Genomic DNA, 13,492 nt, shown 5'->3' with positions numbered 1-13,492 from the left:
CTGCGTATGCGTTATTTTTTAAAAAGTTTTTAAAACTTTTGGGGGGCACGGTGGTGCAGTGGTTAGCATTGTCGCCTCAAAGCAAAAAGGTTCCGGGTTCGAATCCGGTCCTGGGCCTTTCTGTGCGGAGTTTGCATGTTTTCCCTGTGCTTGCGTGGGTTCTCTCCGGGTTCTCCGGCTTCCTCACATCACCCAAAAACATGCACTTCAGGTTGGTTGGCGCCGCGGTCGTGGCAGCCTGTTGCAGCAGCTCCCCCTCGGGAGGCTGCTGTAGTGAAATAATTTCCCCTCGGGGATTAATAGAGTACAATAAAATAAATAATAATAATAATAATAAAAAAAAGACAGTTTCAGAAAGAAAACTGCTGATTTTCCCTCTGTAAGTAAAACAGTTTACTTTGTTTTCAAATCTTAACAAATTAATTCTACATTAGTCTGTTTTGTTGTAATCTTAATGGTGCCACTTGGCAAATATTTAAACAAATACAGGTTTAAGAGACAGGGATTAAATATAGCCCACAGATTAACTGAATCTGTAGCACAACACAAGGAATAATAAAAGGAGTAACAACCGGACATGGCTGTCTCAATTTTATGAAACACATGATCCTAAACTAAGTTTAGTAGTATAACCAACAAGAAAACATCGAGTCAAGGATGAGGAACTGGGAGAATGAATGGCAGCTGATGAATGTAAACAGTCATCCGGTGGGTTATTTGGGTCAAACAGAAATAGCTTGTTGGTCAAATCAGGTTTAAATTTCCGATTTTACTGTATTTAGTTGGTTGTTGATACCTATTTTTTGTTCAATAAATATCATTAGTTTTGCATGCACAACATTTTTTTTCATGCTTCACCTCCCCTACAACAATTCCATCCTTGGGGGAAACACTGTATAAACAGCATTATATTTTCTGACTCATGTAAAGTACAAGTTCATCATAATTGTACTTAAGCACAATACTATGTGTAAATGTAGTTAAATTCTGCTTACAAAGACTGCCTTGCACAGGAAAAGAAACAAAACTCAGAGTATCAAGTGAGGGCCAATGTGGCAGATGGGCCAGCAGTAGAGTAACACTTTGTGCCCCGAGTGGCTCCAGTAGCAGCATGCCAGCCAAACCTTAGCCACTAATGAGGCTCAACAGAGCCCACTCCAAACACTGAACCAGATACACACACAGGGAAGAGACGAAGGCGCATACCCTTACACACGAACACATACACACACATATGTTTTTGCACAACCTTGGGCAACAAAGGAAAGAGAAGACTCAGAGTCACACTAGCATGGCATCTGTGTTTGGTAGGAACCCCTTTTAACTTCTGTGGTGGACTGGCATCCCTCTCTGCTCGTCCTCAGCTCTGATGTAGGTGTGGGACATTTGGACAATATTCAGCTATAATTATCATAGTTTTTTATTATTGATATGTGACCATGTTTAGTAGTCATGACATCAGGCTACAATTATTCAAAATGTTTGTTAATTGTTCCAGAGCAAGGGTCTGTGTTTTAAAGATGTTTAAAGTTTTTCTGACTACAGCACCTTTTTAAGTAATTCTGATGACAAGGACAAATGAAAAATCCCTTTGAAAACTGGTTCACTCTATATTTGCTTTCAGCCACTCAGTTGCTGGTTTTAGCACACATTCCTTCCTTGTCGTGGCATTTATAAGCTGTAAAAAACCCTATTACTAACACTATAAACTATTGATAAAATGGTTTGTAACACACTAGAGGTGTAAAGGACATCCACCCATACATTAATATAGTCATTCTTCTTATTTTATAATGAGTTGTTCTTTTCGTGTAGCTATGATTTACTTTCCTAGCCTGTGCTGTTGGACATGGATAATTTATAAAAGCAAATCAGTGTGCGTTTTCTGCTGGGTGTTCGTTACTGACCTGTTCTTATACTATTAAATGATTTTACGAGGGTGGATCAAAAGGTTCTGAGACTCCTCCTCTTGCACACGAACAGTGCACATCACTGTGATGGGCACAGAGAACAGAGAAGCTGTAATCTTTGTGAGTAAGTACTCCAAATTCGGTCGTCACACATGCTGTAAGGAGTGGTCCCAGTGTACCTGTGATTTCTCTGTGAACATGACCAGAGGGCGAACATAAGATTTGTGTCACAGTCTGGAAATCAGCAACAAACACCCTTGAAATGCTTAAGGAAGCTTGTGGCAATAAAAGAACGAGTCCGGAGGGATTTTTTTTTTTTGAGCGATATTTGCATTTCCAAGGGGCAGAACGTCATTGTCCAAAACCGAAAAAGGCGCGTCTGGTCAGGTGCGCAACCAGGTGAGTTGTCTTTGACGTTCGCGGGGTTGTGCACTGAATTTATCATCCAGGGTCACACTGTTAATGTAATAGGTTGAAAACGCTATGGTAAAGTTTTTTTTTTATTATGAAACAGACACCCCTCTTTTTTTTGTGGAGATACCACTGTGAAGAACTACGCTAACCGAGTGGACTTGAACACCTTGTGGATTTACTCCACCAGGTCAGTAGATGGCGCTTTCGCGTTTCTGTGGATCAGACTGAGAGACCGCAGTTTCCCTTCAAGCCCAACGTCAGAATAAAATGGCGCTGGCTTGATGAAGACGTTACCTCATCTTATGTCTCTTCATTGATCCACAGGTACTGTAAAATATGTTTAAACTCTTTAGTTTACTGTCACACAAAGGGGAATAATTTAGGAACTACTTTGCTGTGTTTTGAGATGACTGTGACGGATATGTGACGTCTGAGTGTGTAGTTAAACCGAGTGAATTTGCCGACAGTAATGGCCGCGGTTCAGATGCTAGTTAGCCTGTTACATGTAGTAAAGCAGGGTTGTAAATGTAATTCTGTGTATCTTTGAGAAATGATTTCATATGCATATACATATTTTCATGTTACTTAGAATGTTACAGCCTTTCAGTGTTTAGAAATGAGTTTCACCATAAAATGTTGTTTAGAGTTACTTATATATTGCTGTTCAGCAGTTGCAGCCACCGTCCGCCATGTTGTGCTTTTTGCCAACGGAGTATGAGCTTATTGTGAATCTGGTATTTTCAATAGTCATAAATTTAAGTTGGGTAACAGAACAAATTTTATTTATTTTTCTAATTACTGATATTTTATTTGCGCTTTTCTGTATTTTCCTATTGTTTTGAATACTAATGTAAGAGAGTAGTACAGGAAAATATGGCTTGATGAAGACGTTACCTCATCGTATGTCTCTTTATTGATCCACAGTGAACCACAGATCCACAGTGCTGTTTAGCCTGTGTATCACATGTTACCGGTCCTGATACCCCTGGGTCTGGCGCCGGTTACATTAACAAAGTTCTACTGTGATGTTCAGAGGCATCTGAAGGAAAACATTCAGTGCAAATGACCTGAACTGTGGCGAGATGGCTCTTTGGTTCCTTCACATGACAATAAATCTGCTCATAAATGTCTCACTCACAACAACACAGTCGTCACTGCCCACCACTCCTACTCACTGGATTTGGCTCCCTTCAACTTCTTGCTGTTCCCCAATAATTTGTCACAAATTTTATTTGTGCTCTCTGCTTAAGTTTCAGCTGCGTAAAACATCGCAGACATACCTGGACCACTGCTCACAATAACACGTAACTCTGGTGCTGATTTTGATCAAGCAACAAAACTTTGAATACTTACTCACGAAGGTTATAGCTTATCTCTTCCCCGTTTACGTCACAGTTCTGCATGCCCTTTGCACACACCAGTAGCAGTCTCTGAACCTCCAGGTCTACCCTCTTACAGTTTGAAACTTCACCTCAGTCTCACTACCTGCAACTCCAGAGCATCACGTTTTATCCACTTGGCATTTCAACGGTTTCTTTTTAAGTGGCTGACCATTTATTAAAACTGGTGCTGCAGGTGTTCTATTAATCTACATGATATGAGTTTTGTCTGAGTAACAATGCTGAAATCTGTTTGTTTGGCAAAATGTCAGGTATTCCTTTAGTTGTATATCATGCTATATTAGATTCTGAGGAGACTGGAACAAGAACAGTATTGCAACTTTTTGATCTTGATTACTTGTACGGAGCATGAAATCGGGATATTGTAGTTTACACAACACATTACTTTTGCTGAACATGAATGTGCATTCTACACAGAACTCTGGGTATTAATCAGTTCCAAACTCAAGAGTATTTTTCATTTTAGTTCACCAATTAATACGACTTTGTCTAACAAAGAGAAGAAAAGTGAAATTATCTTTGATTTATTCATGTTAACGACACTTACAGAATGGAAATATCTTATTAGACATTTCCTGGCGACAGCGGGGAGTAATGTGTTGCAGAATTGAACTTAGTAAGTAAGCAGTGGTTGTGCGGCTAAGATGTTATCTGAAGTATAAATATGACAACTTTAAATGTAATCATTTTTTAAAAGTTCAAAACAGAAAAAAAATATCTGTTACAAATAACTGTATTTAACTTATAACTTTTATAAGCTTATAACCAAGCTGCCCTGAAACCACACCAAACGGGGCAAAAATAAGTTTGAAGACGAGACGTGGAGGGCCTAGAGAAAAGATTTAATTACATCATGATGCAGAGCGGCAGGTCTTTAGAGAAATAAACCTTTTTTATGTATACCTAAAGTCAATACAGAAATGTATAACTCATGCATCAACTGTTTAAAAGTTACAAATTGTTTAGGAATGCATTTAAATTGACTGAAGACATATAAGTACAACTATGTTTTCCTATCAAGTATTCATTAACTGTTGCTATTATAGTTATAATTGTTAACATAGACATGAATAAACACTTACAAATGTCCATATATATATATATATATATATATATATATATATGTACAATGATGTGTGTTATGGTGTGTTACAAGCCATTTGTTAAGTGTTTTTATAGAGTTAGCCAAGTCAGAAAAGTTCATATCTGTCACATACAGTCGCAGGGCTATTTAAATGTGTATTGCAAATTCCAGAGAAGTCTAATTAGGTAAATTAAGTAAAAACACCTGAATATTAATGGTTCAGCAAAATAATGGCAATCAAATAATTAAAATGGGGTTATTTAACTGCCAATATTATAGGTGATGAATCCAGAAAGCCAGAGTATGTAATACACCCATCAGTCCGCTGCAGCGTACTGTGTCAGTGTCATGTTCTATCTAACCTTGGTATTAAAAAAACACATATTAGGTTTAGGAAAAAAGAACAACAACACGTAGTTAGCTTGGTACAAAACGATTTCCCCTTCGTCCCCAGGGGGAAAGTCCTATGCTTGATCCATCTATCCACACCTAACATACTTGCCTACAGACTTTGCTGCTTTTGTACTTCCGTCATTGACTTTGATCATATGTGCGTGCACTTTTCAACCCAGTATCCTCTCATGGACTGGCGGGTGTCCGAATCTAGACATAGTTTTGACATCTGATAGCCTTGTGCTATGTTTTGGCAGTTTTGGGGCTCTATATATTATGAATGTGTCGGGCCTTAAAGTGTTGGTATACATGTTTGATTTAATCCTGAACGTTATTTATTTTTTGTCTAATTTCAACCATATTGATAAACAATGATATGGATTTTATAGTGTTTTAAGGACGTGTCGAAAAAAATTATACAAATCAGGGGTTTATTGAACTTTTCTTCACAGCAAGTTAGATAAAGTTAAATCCCTAAATAAAATAATGGACCGTCTTGCATCAAAGAGCACTATGAGATACAAGATTTTCAACCAGTTGGAAAAATTACACTGCATGGACACCACATGCTCACACTATTGCACTGCAGTCAGTTATAACACAGACATCATGTATGCCCAAACACAAGGTCAGACCCGGTTGTAGCACATTTAATTTTCTGTTGAAAGTATTGTGAGTCTGCTGATATTATTACACAGAATCCCAACCTGAAAGTAATAAGTTTGAGATATAGTGAAGTTAAAACCTGTAGTCCACAAATAAACAATAACAGTGGCATCGCCTTTTAAAAACTGTTATTTTTCGTTCTTTCTTTTTTTGCAGGAAGACCCCGTTATGACTAACAGCTTGTGACAGGCGGTTTCAGTTGTAAGACACAGTGGAAGAAGATTTAAAGCGCATTCCGTGTGTTGTGCAGAACTACTACACAGCTAATATGATATATTATAATGATTACAAATTATTTATTCACCAATAGAAGGATGCAAATGTATCATAAATGCTGCTATAGTCTCTGTAGAAAGTGTAATACTGGCTGCTGCTTCAGTTTTGTGCATTTCTGATCATGGCTTTACCAGGAGAGTGCAGTGGGAGTGCTACCCAGAGTGTCTCTTTGTTATCTTAACACAATGTTATTGTGTTTCGGTGAGTAGGATCCTGAGCCAAATAATTTTTGAGGACGCAGATTGTTTCGTGATACGCACACTGAGCCAAGTGCTGATTGCATGCTGTGTTTTATGGGTAGAAAATCAGAGGAAGAAAGTACAAGAGAAGGAAAACATGAAATGAGACTCTCTTACCTTAAGAAGCACTTCAGCACTTCAAACTGCAAAGACAAGGAGCGAAACAGGGAAGAGACAGAGGGGAGAGGGAGGGACAAAAGAGGATGAGAGGAAAGAAAAAGAAAAGATTGAAATTAGATTACCTGGTGCAGAACAACAACTTTCCAAGACAGTTCACAAGAGAGCGTGTGAGGTAAAACTACAGAGTGCTTTGATTTCTTAAGCAGTCCTAGTGTGCATTTGTCAACAATGCTGTTACCCTGTCTTCTCCCATACACATACAACTATTTACACTCTGCATGCATATTAAAAAACTTTCTTTTTAGAGTGTATCCTACGATTACGCAGATTCCCATTCCTAGAATGCATATCACAAATCATTGTTTTAAAATTTAAACCCCCCAAAAATATTTTGTTATGGAAACAGTCGCCTCACACTCATAATTACTTCTTGTGCAATTTATACAAATGAGAGCTGAGCTCAGTTCAGAGTCATTTTAGAAGATAATTGTTTGATTAATTGAATTACTGATTCAGATTTAAACAGATCAAATAATTGTGATCTTAATCATTGTACATTTTGAATTCCAGAGCAGGTGGGTTTTGGCAGCTTTGACAAAGACTGTGCCGATGATCTACACGAGGAAGCAAAGTGAAACAGTTTCTGCTGCTCTGAATATCATTTTGGCAGTTGCATCATTAAAAAAAAAGTAAGAAGCTGCTCTTAAATTTGCTTCTGAGGAGGCTGTTAAATAAAAAATTTGCAGAATCTAAACAAACAAACAAAGAAATATTCTAGACATAGCTTTCAAAGATTCACTGAATCTCTGGAACCGCTACAATATTTATTCCTCGTCTCTCTTTCCCCTGCAGCTCCAAACTTCATCAAACCTGAGTCTAGAGTGGAAAGTAGAGAGATAGTACTGGTTTGTTGGAAGTTGTTCTTTTCTGTCATCCCTTGCCAACCACTGACTTTCTGTACTTCAAATTGCGATATTCTCCTGGCTGCAATACATGTAGCCTTAGAAAGAGATAATGCACACTTTCCCACCAATAACACACGGTGACATGCAAAAAATGTAAAAAAAAAAAAAAAAAAAAAAAAAAAAAAAAAGGACCAAGAAAATGTTTTTAAATTATAAAAGGGGAAAAAAAAAAAAAAAAAATCCAAGTCCTTCCTAATTAAAATAAACTGTAAGAAGCAGATGCTACCTTGTCAGACATATTGTAAAGGTTGACCTCACTTGAAGAACTATGTTTTCTTACAAAACAAATTAGCTGTAGCTTTCTACTCAGTCTCTGAAAAGGTCAGCAAAATAGAATCCAGGTACCATTTTATCTTTTTAATCTAAGGAGAACTGAAATACAGAATGACATGAATTCTAGAGTCATCAAACTGGAAGCAGAACAATAGAGTGCAGTTCTGTGAGGTCACTGGAGAGAAAAAAGAGACTTAACAGTGGAAAGATTAAGTAAAATGTAGGAGACGGTACCCAAAATCTAATTGCAAGGAATGATAGGATTTGGTTTGTGGCTTTGGGTGATTTTTTGTTGTTGTTGTTGTCAGTATTGCAACCAAAGTTACATGGAACTTAAGTTGTTGTGGACAAGGTTGATATGGAGTAACTCCATAGCAAAATCATTGTTTTGTAGATATAAACGTTTTGGGACTGATATGAGGATGTGTAGTAAAATAACCTTTCCTAAAGTTGCTTACACTTACACAGCAACCCTGAACTAATCTAAAATCCGTTGGACTGGGCATTAAACAGACTTTACCCTGCCAGCTTCCTAGTATGAAGTCCGAGAACAGGTTTGACATAGATGATCTCCTGTTGTGTGCGACATGAGTGAAAGGGCAACTCCAGAGTTCATGTGACAAAACACCTTTACACATACCTTAAACTAAATTCAAACCAGACATGTTTACTGTGAGTGTCTAACACACACACACTCATACACACATACAATATTATCTCAGTACTGGCACCAAAGTCCTTGTTATGTACATAATTACACATACCAAACACACATCGGTTTAGACATGTGTGGCTTACACAAATGGTACAGCCTTTAATTAAGCTTAAAAAACAACAACATGACACCATATCCATACACTTGAAAATCTATCTGACACCCATCAGTGCACACAGACATAGTCGCCCACCTCACACACACACACACACACACACACACACACACACACACACACACACACACACACACACACACACACACACACACACACACACGCTCTCACACACAGAGAGCGATTAGAGTGTTTGATTAGTGAGGAGCAGATAGATAACCCTCCTCGAGGAGACATTGACCAACAGGCCATTGAGCTAAGCCAATCTGCGTCTGTGTGTGTGTGTATCAGTGTGTGTGCAGACGTGCGTGTTTGTGTGAGTATGTGGAAAGCAGCCGACTGATGGAGTCTTTAAGTTGTTAGAGTAAGCACAGTAAATCTAATCCAGTTGTGTTTAATTGAAAGAGAAAGAAACGGTCTGTTGACATATTCATTAGGTCCAATTACTCTGTCCGATCACTGCCATCTCACTCACTCACTCAGCGGAGAGAGAGAGAGGGAGAGACAGGGGGGGAGAGCATCAGCAATATTTATGTCTTGGCAAACAACCATGAGAAAAGACTGATAGTCCTTGAATGATAAATAAATAACATATTTATTCCACTTACTGAATGACAACATGGTGCATTTGGAGGCCTCTAATTTCATTTGATCTCATTCAGGACTGGCAGAGTACTGAAGAGTAAATCAATCTGACTAAAACTGGCATCACTAAATTACACAGTCTTATTAATGATTCAATAAAGGTTGTTGGGCTCAGGGGTTGTGATCATGACTTATTGTAATAACACAATGACACAGGCACATTCCCCATAATGAGCTCATTGTAAACACTAACAAGCACAAACAAAAACAAGAACATGCTATTTCTGGTCACGTATCATCTGCCTGAGTATGTGAGTGTGTCCCATCTACATGTGGGGTGGCTTGTAATTAAGCTTTCTAGCTTGTTCCCTCACATTGGATGTGAAGGTAATTGGGGCTTTTGGATACTCACTCTCAATCTCTGTCAATGCGAAAGTGTGTGTGTAAGTGTGTGTGCGTGTTGCAGTGTCTGCATTCTGGAGGATGGCCAAACCATTACTGTGTGCTCAGCCTGCTCTAAAGCAGCTTGTGATTCATTAGTAATGAGACCATTTGCAAACTAAATGAGTGTTTGAGTGTCCGAGCGCCGACGTGTGCAATGATTGTGTCCACTTACTCTACTCGACATTGCTTTGTTTTTTTGTAGTAAAACACGCTTTCTCCCACTCACACAGAATTATGTTCCAATGTTTTTAAAGTGTGTTTGTCTGTGTGTGTGTGTTTGTTCAGCCAGCATGAGAAGCTCATGTGGCGATAATGAAGTCAGTCAGTTGTGCCATTAATTACTGTTTTACACCTGCTTGTCTCAGCTAATTAGACATGCTGACACACACAAGTATACACACATAGTTTTTTGTGTTTTTTTTCACAATATGCACGTACACGCACACACACTTCATAGAATTACACATGTTTGAGCACACATAGAAACTCATATTTTACCACACTCAGACTCCAACACAAACTTCAAACTAAGTTGGGTTTTGTTTTTTTAACGCCAACTAGTTAAAAATACATTCTCATTTTCACTTTGCTGAAGGTGAGATGGCACTGCTAACCACAGCATGGTTCGGGGATCTCTCTCCCTCTTTTAGTCTCACATACAAATACATCTCCGTACACCTCCTTTCTCCCTTTCTCACTCTGTCATTCCCTCGTCCTCACACTCCTCCTTCCTGCACACATTCAGTTCACTCTGTCTCTCGGTACACTGTTTAGTGTATTCTCTGCTTCACTCACACCACACACACTATCTTTTAGTCTTTAAACTGTGTCTCAGTGTCTGTGTGTGAGACAGAGACAGTGTGTGTGTGTGTGTGTGTGTGTGTGTGTGTGTGTGTGTGTGTGTGTGTGTGTGCCTGCGTCTCTCCGCCTAGCCCATTTCCTCAACAAAGGCCACAGCTGCTGCCGGTTTGCTGAATAAAAGATGACAGAACCATAATATCAGGAGATTACCAGCTAACAAAACAATGATTTTGTCCAATTTAAATAGTGACATCAGTTGCATCACAAGCACTTTGCATGTCAACTGTGATATGATAATGTTTGCTACCAAATGAAAAGTGTTTCATCTGCACAGAGATTCTCTGACTTCGTGTCTCCTCCTTTTGTTCTCTCACTTCCGATCTCACTCTTTCTCCCCGCACATTTGCTCAGGCTCTGTCATGAGCGTGCGCGCGCATGTGCGCGCACACACACACGCACGCACGCACGCACGCACGCACACACACACACACACACACACACACACACACACCGAGCACGAAGAGCATATGGCTATTTCTCTCTTCTTTGAAGGGTTGCTTTGAAGCTATGGCACCCGTATCGATTGGCGCTCAGATGAGCTAGCTTCACCAGAGCCCTGCGATTATCTGTCGCTTTATTTCAAACAGCGCGCAAGAGAGGGGGGCTTACACACCCATCACTCACTCGCACTCTCACAGTCAGTTATACACTCATACATGGAGCACACACACGCGCGTCCACACACAAACGGGGATAATGAGATGAGCTTACACGCAGAATCCCAATACTTAAGGCAAGCTGCGCTTCAGAACTGACAAGTGAGTGGTGAATGTTAAGAAAGTGAGGACATAGTGAGAGAAAGAGACTATAAAGTCTGGCAAAGTGATGAAACTTAAGAGAAAACATTTTCCCCTAAGGCTCTACTGTGATTTAAAAATATATATATATCTGTTTCTACACAGGCTTTATGAAAATCAGTTTGTCAAAATGAAAATTTAAACAAGAACGCAAAGTTCATGTGAAAAAGGTTCAGCATGGGTCAAGCTTGGCTTCAATTTGTCAACTTTAATGTTTTTGAGAAAGGAAAAAAAAATAATACGAAAAAAAAGCCTGGTCACTGTGGTCTGCTTTTAGCAGACTGCAGCAGGGATTATTCAAAGAGGGAATTTCTGCTTCATGCCCATAGGAGTAAGACAGAGAGAGAGCCAGGGTGACATGAAATGTTAATGGTCTGCCCAGAGCAGCAGAACTTCATAAAAGACTTGATTTAGAAACTACAGTGGCTTTCAGGAACAACGAACACTGCCATACCAGACAGAGCTGGAAGCACATAAAAACACACACACACACACACACACACACACACACACACATACACAGACACACACACACACACACACACACACACACACACACACACACACACACACACACACGTGTAGCATCACTCACGCTCTGATTAAAACCTGAGGCTACACTGCTAAGTTGTTATTGAGAATAAACATTTCAGAGTGTGCAGTTCATGTGCTAAAGAGCATCACTCCTGGAAGCACAGTCAAACAACAGGAAACACACCAACACACACACACACACACACACACACACACACACACACACACAAAGACAGTACACTGTAGAATAAACATATAAGCATACTGTATTATGAGAATGAGCAATTTCTATTCCACGCAAATGCAGCTGGAAGCTTTTCCATCTTTCTTCATGTCAATCACATTCACTCAAGCAACTTAATGAACCAAGAATGACTCTAGTCCTCAGCTTAAGGTTCAAGAAAAATATGTGTTTTCGATACTCTGGGGAGGATAACCCCCCTGCAGGGACTTAATGAGGACACACACACATCAGATGCAACCATGTGTGTGCATAAACACGAAGCAAATGTGTAATTGCAGTGTTAATTGTTGGTCATTATCTCGATGTGAATGCTTGCTTATTTATGATGCTGAGGCAGGGGGATCGCAAAGCTGACATTTAGTCTGGGATTGAGAGGAAAGAGGGGTGACACCATACTGTATACAGGGACACACAAAACATACAGGCACACATCATACCACAAAACAACAACAACAAAAATTACATCTGAACGTGGTAAAATAGGTTTCCTACTAATTTTAAAGACGTGCATTGCCTATTTATACAAGACTCACATATGTATCTCGGTACTAATGACTAAGAAAAAAACAGTCATTTAGCCTCTGGTTTTTCAAAGTGAGAGATCAGACCTCAGACAGTCAAAGGTCACCAATGGTTAAGCTTTAAAAAAAAAAGTTAAATTGTCAGTGTATGATATTATCATGTTATTATTTACAAAATGCTGATGTAATGACTCTGGGAAAAAATTGGAATTAATGAAAAAAATGTGTTGTCAGCACAACTCGTGTGTTAAATGTGTTAAAAGGGTCAATTTAGGAATTCACTACTGGACGGCCATAAAATTGGGATTCTCGCAAGAGGCAGATTATAAGACTCCGAGTCACATATGAGTCACAGCAAGGTTGCAATGCTCATTGTAAAGCAAAACGTTGACATAAATACATTTAAAGTACTGGACATAATATAATTGTGACTCATTGATGGTGCTAGATGAAAAGTTTAGGAAAATACACTGGGATCACTACAAATCATGGAGGTCTGTACCAGAAATATGTGTCAATCCATCTTGTATTTACAGCATGTTAAGACATTTTACTGCATGAAAACATTGACCTGCTGATGTTGTCAGGGGAGAAAATGAGGACTTCATCCTCTGGGGCCATAAATAACTGTAAAAAACTTTTCTGGCAATCCATCAAATAGTTGTTCAGATATTTCCATCTGAAGCAAAGTGGTTGACTGACTGACTTACATTGCCATCCGGCTGCATGGTTTATAGTGCGGCTAAAACAAGAATGTCCAAAACTGACGAAGTAGAAGCTGAATAATTCCTTGAATTACAACAGGGCTTTCGCACCATTTAGTGCTTGGGCCCTAAATATGCTGATGTAGCAGTATGGTGAGGGTATTTTAGATGTCTATGAGTGTCTGTGTGTAAGTATCATTTGTATCACTGTCAAAAATAAATAAACTGATTA

General features: G+C 39.1%; 1 protein-coding gene across 11 annotated transcripts in view; it reads right to left on the bottom strand.

Annotated features, from left to right (window-relative positions):
- Positions 1–13,492, bottom strand: part of ptprdb (protein tyrosine phosphatase receptor type Db) — a 150,521-nt gene that overhangs the window by 120,307 nt on the left and 16,722 nt on the right. For all 11 annotated transcript variants that reach the window (XM_069167777.1, XM_069167778.1, XM_069167779.1 and 8 more), the window contains exon 3: positions 6,500–6,525. The gene's annotated coding sequence lies outside the window, so the exon portion shown is untranslated. The remainder of the gene's footprint in view (positions 1–6,499; positions 6,526–13,492) is intronic.

The sequence above is a fragment of the Embiotoca jacksoni genome, unplaced genomic scaffold, assembly GCF_022577435.1.
Source record: "Embiotoca jacksoni isolate LCO1_2020_lvr unplaced genomic scaffold, fEmbJac1.0.p SCAF_4, whole genome shotgun sequence".
Taxonomy (NCBI): Eukaryota; Metazoa; Chordata; class Actinopteri; family Embiotocidae; genus Embiotoca; species Embiotoca jacksoni.
Note: the sequence above shows the minus strand (reverse complement) of the source record. Positions and strands in the feature narration are given on the sequence as shown.